This window comes from Phodopus roborovskii, unplaced genomic scaffold (assembly GCF_943737965.1).
Source record: "Phodopus roborovskii unplaced genomic scaffold, PHOROB, whole genome shotgun sequence".
Lineage (NCBI taxonomy): Eukaryota > Metazoa > Chordata > Mammalia > Rodentia > Cricetidae > Phodopus > Phodopus roborovskii.
In genome coordinates, this window is record NW_026126598.1 from 1,002,058 (window position 1) to 1,007,156 (window position 5,099).

Consider the following 5,099-nt stretch of genomic DNA (forward strand, 5'->3'; position numbering starts at 1 on the left):
CCGCACCCTCAGAGCGCTCGCCGCAGTGCACGCCGGGAGACGTTGGCGGCCGGGCTGGTCCTCGCACCCGATGCTGAGGGGAGGATGCGGCGCCGACGCGACGGCGGTCTGCTAGAGAGGGGAGGACCGGGCGGATCGATGCTATCTCTGCAGAAGGGAAGGGGGCGCCGCCCCGCTCCCTGCGGCTGCGGCAGGGCAGAGGCTAGGGCGAGGAGGAGAAAAAAAAAACAAAAAACAAAACAAAACCCAGGGATGTTAGTTAGTAACACGCAAGCGCACTGCTCAGGTGCGGCCGCACTGCGGTTGCCCTTAGTAACCAGGGCGGGTGGGGCGGGGACAACGAGAGGTGGAGAAGCCCAGCGGGGACGCGCGTGCGTGCCTGTGCTGACGGCGGTGCGGGGGGGTGGGACGGGAACTCGAGCAGCTAGGCACGCATGCGTTCCGCGCCCCTCATGGTCTCCCCGCCCCTCCCCGGGGGCTGGCCGGCCTCGCGCGTGCGCACGCGTGCCGCTCCCCCGGAGGCGTCTGGGTGTGCGGAGCGCGCGCGCGCGAGCGAGGCTCGGAGGCGCACCTGTGAGGTGTCCGCTGAGGAGAGGGCCGGTGGGCGCGCAGTCCGCGGCCTAGGCGCGCTCCTCGCCCGCACTTGGGAGTGAGTTGGGCCGGCCGACGGTAGTGTGTGTCTGTCTGCCTTGGCTTTTCGGGACGGGGCGTGGGCCGACGAGCGGGCTGGGGGCGGAAGGCGGTGGAGTCGGGGGGTGAAGAAAAGGAAAACAAGCCGTCACTCAGCCGGGCCTGGGCATGGCGGGGAGGGAAGGTCAGCGCGGCGCCCGCTGCGGCACAGGCCCGGGTCGGGCCGGCGCGAAGCTGGAGAGGCCCCGCGGGAGCTGGACTCCCGGGCCGGGCCCCATTGTTGTCGGGGCCGAGGCGGGCGGGAGTGCGGCAGCCCTGGGAGCCGAGGGCCGCGCCCTGGAGCGGATCCAGGCGGGTCCCGGGAGGGCGGTAATGGCCGCGCGCGAGCCGGGCCACGGGGGGCGCGGAGCGGCCCGCTGCATGGCGCTGTGTCCCGTCGTTTTCCAGCACTGCACAGTCCCGACCGAGGCCGCTCAGCATCCCGCCGAGGTGATGAGGACCTCCCCGCAGCCCCCGCGAGCCCAGCTGCCGCCGCCGGACGCCTCCATTGTCTGACCACCGCCCGGGCCCGGCTCTCCGCAGGTAAGCCGGCCGGTGGTTCGTGCAACTCCCCTGCCGCCGCCGAGCCCCTCGCGCTCCTCCAGCCAGGTCGCCGCTCTCCGCGAACTCGGGCTTCTTTGTGAGCCTTTGCTGGCCAAACTCCCCGCAAGTCGGTCTCGGGGATGCGCCTGTCCCCGTCGGGAGTTTATAGTGTATCTGTTGCAACAAAGGAGTCCCGGGATTGGAAGTCACAGTCCCAAACCTGTAACCTCCGTGCCAGGGACAGTGTGTGCCCTTTAAAGCTTGTATCGTTTTAAAGGGGTGGAACTCTTAGAGCGGGCCTGGCCTCCACTTACTCAGTTGGTGTGTGGTTTCCCAGAGCAGAAAAGTTAGTGATCTCCTGTCCCACCTCCAGGATAGAATTTAGAAATTAATTGTGGATGAGCAGAGAAAGATGTTTTCTTGTAAAAAGTGAATGTGTCACCGATGACAAGTCCCTTAGCCCATCTCCAGCACGTGGTGTGTCTCCTAGATCTTTTAGAAGTTATTTTATGTGAGGGCTTTCCATCATGTCGACTACTAATTGGTTGTGCATTTTTCCATTTTACCATATAATGTCTTTTTCCGAACGGTGGCCTGGTGCTCTAGAGTTTGGGTCTATCATTGCTTGTTTAGCCATGTCTCACAGTGATGGCAATTGGTGTTTCAAAGAACAGCTTTTAAAAATCAAAGAAAAACCTAGTGTCTTTTTATGGTAAGATGGAATTTTATTGGAGGTAGCCTCAGAAACATGCCAATTGTAGAATAGAAACATTTATGACAGAGAATTTCTTTGATTTGAAACTTACACTCAGCCCTCCCCGAGGGGATTGCAGACTGTTCCTGTGCTTGTGACCTCGAGGAGGATACTCAGATCCTCCGTTTCTATAAAGATCTATCTGCTACACAGACCTCACTGAAGCCATGTGAAAGTTGGAGTGTGTAAAGTAGTAAACAGAGACCAGTTTTATTGGTCTTGGTGAAACACAGCCCTGCCCCACCCCCTGCAATGTAATTTTTTTTTTCATCAGGTGAGCATAGGATAGACTACTTATGACAGTCAACTTTGAAGCTCTTAAGTTTTTGGTCCTGTTACAATTTTTATGAAATGCTGACAATACTGTGTTTGTAATGAATATTTTACAAGGCACATTTTTTTCCTAATGCTTTTCTATTCATTTTTTTTTTTTTTAAAAGTAAAGCACATTAATTAGTTGACTGGATCAGAGTGTCTGCAATCTGCTTAGCTAAATTCTTACTTTGATGTTTAAACAAACTTATTTCTTCCTGTTGTACATTTTCTGCATGCTTCCTGTGACCACGGAAGATTCAGGTTACCTTAGTCCCTTTCAGGAAAAAATTCCTTTGTAGGTGCATCAGAAAGTTTTACCAGCTGAGATAGTGGTGAAATAAAGTAACAATGTAAGATATGATCAATTCTGTCAGCACCTTTTATAGCTGTGGAGTTTTGTTTTTCTTTCAGATGAATGTGAGTTCCTAGAGCAATCTCAGAAAACTAATTTGTTCTTGTTCCCTTAGAGTTTGTAAACTGTAGAGGGACAGATGAGGCTATCTGCCTGGAAAGTTAGGTAGCACCTTATGTGAGAACCACATTTCAGGTTGAGGGCCCTGAATGACTCCTCCATCCCCCAAAACAAGATTAAAGCTGGGATGTGAGAGATGAGTAAGCCCTGGTGTCGGTGAAGTAGGGGATAATTTTCCAGCAGAGGAACTGCATGTGGGAAGGCCTTAAAGGGAGGGAAAGCAGTGTTTTGTAGGATCCAAGGCATCGATGTATGGTGATTAAGGGGAGAATGTAACCTGAAGGGGGTCGGGGAAAACAGATCATGTGTGGCCTTTAAAGTAGATGGGCAGGTTAGAAATGTGGTTTTAAAATAACCTCTCCAGTTGCCACATGCAGAGAGTTGAATTGGGAAGAGCACACTGCCATTTCACTGTGTTCTTGGAGGAAGGGCTGCCTGTTCCTTAGAGCTCATGGTGAATTCGCTAGTTGAAGTGAAGACAGAAAAGATGGCTTGTTTTGTTGTTGTTGTTGTTTTGTTTTGTTTTGTTTTTTAGAGATGGAATTCAATAAAAACTTTTCCCCTTCTCTAGGACCTTTTAAGTGCCAGGCATGTTCTCTGTCATTGGATATATGTTCCCAACCAAAAAGGCACTTTAAAACACATACACACATTTACATTTTCCAGAAGATCTGGGTTCAATTCCCAGAACCCACATGACAGCTCATAACTGCAGCAGGAATGCACATGATACACAGGCAAAAGTATGCAGGTGAAACACTTATACATATAAAATAAAAACAAAGAGCTGTCCAAATTTCATCAGTGATACTATACAGGAAAAAATTTTAAAAAAAAAAACATTAGACTAGGGTCTGAAGAGAAGGCTCATTGGTTAGGAGCTCTGCCTGCTTTTCCAAAGGTCCTGAGTTCAATAACCAGCAACCATATGGTGGCTCACAACCATCTGTAATGAGATCTGGTGCCCTCCTCTGGCCTGCATTGGCCTGCATGCATACATGCAGGCAAAACCCTGTACACATAATAAATTTAAAAAGAAAAAAGAAAGCATTAGACTAAGCAAGTAACAAATTTGTAGAAGCCAGACAGCTACTGGGGTCATCAATGTGTGTAAAGCTCTGACAAGATCAGGAGGAGCTGAAGATAACCATGGGGAAGCTTGGTATTTCTGTATGGGGAGGGGATAATGTGTCAACTTGGAAAGAGGTAGCCTAGATAGGTGTTTGTAGTGCACTATTGAACAAAGACACAGACGTCATCCTATTTTTGTAACATACAAAACAAAATAATTATGTTTGGATAAGAACAGAAGGATAGCTAGAAGAGGCCATGGAAACTATGGTTGATTCTATAGAGAATCATTGGGAGCCAGTTTACCTTCTTTGTGCTTTGGCATTTCCTGGTGTTTATATGAACATTAACTTGTAGTGAAGAGGCTGTAAGTTCTGTCATTTAACACAGAAAAATTACTGTTTAAGGGATATAGTACTAGTGGTATATTCTTATGTAATATTGTCCATATAGATCAAGCATCACAGTACTTATGTTTCTTGACGTGGAAACCATTAAAGGAATTTTTATTCTTTTTGGTTTTTTGAGACAGGGTTTCTCTATGGAGCTTTGTAGACCAGGCTGGTCTCAAACTCAGAGATCCGTCTGCCTCCTGACTGAGTACTGCCATTAAAGGGGTACACCACCAAGCCCGGCTAAAGGAATATTTCTAAATACAGTTTAAAAAAAAAAAAGCTTTATGCACAAAATATGTAGAATGATCTTAAGGGTTTAGTTGTAAAATGGTAATGATATATTTACTAGATAATGCTGCCACTTAAAATCTATGCCAAGGAAATACCTTAAAAAATTTAAGACTATTAAGTAGAGGAAAACCAGGACACACAGCTACAGACGTGGTGTAAATACACAAAAATTTCAGTAATCTCCCACTAAAACCTGTGAATGGAAAACTGTCTAGAAGAAATTAGATGGAAATCTTAAGAATTGTAGACTTTGGGTATTAGGGTTTTGAGGTACTTGAACATAAATCTGTCCTTTTATAGTTGAAAAAGTTGTGTGTATTTACAATGAAATGTTTAGTTTTACAAATTACATTATATTGGAGACCTGTTAGTTGCATAATAAAAGGATGTATTCTTTCTTTCATCCATTTATTCATTTTGAAGCAGGTCTCTCTGTGTAGTCCTGGCTGTCTTGGAACTGTGTAAACCAGGCTGACTTTGAATACACAGAGATCCTTCTGCTTCCCAAGTGCTAGGATTAAAGACATGCACTACCACACCCTGTTGTATGTTCTTTTAAAGCCATAGACATTTGGAAATTACAATGCAA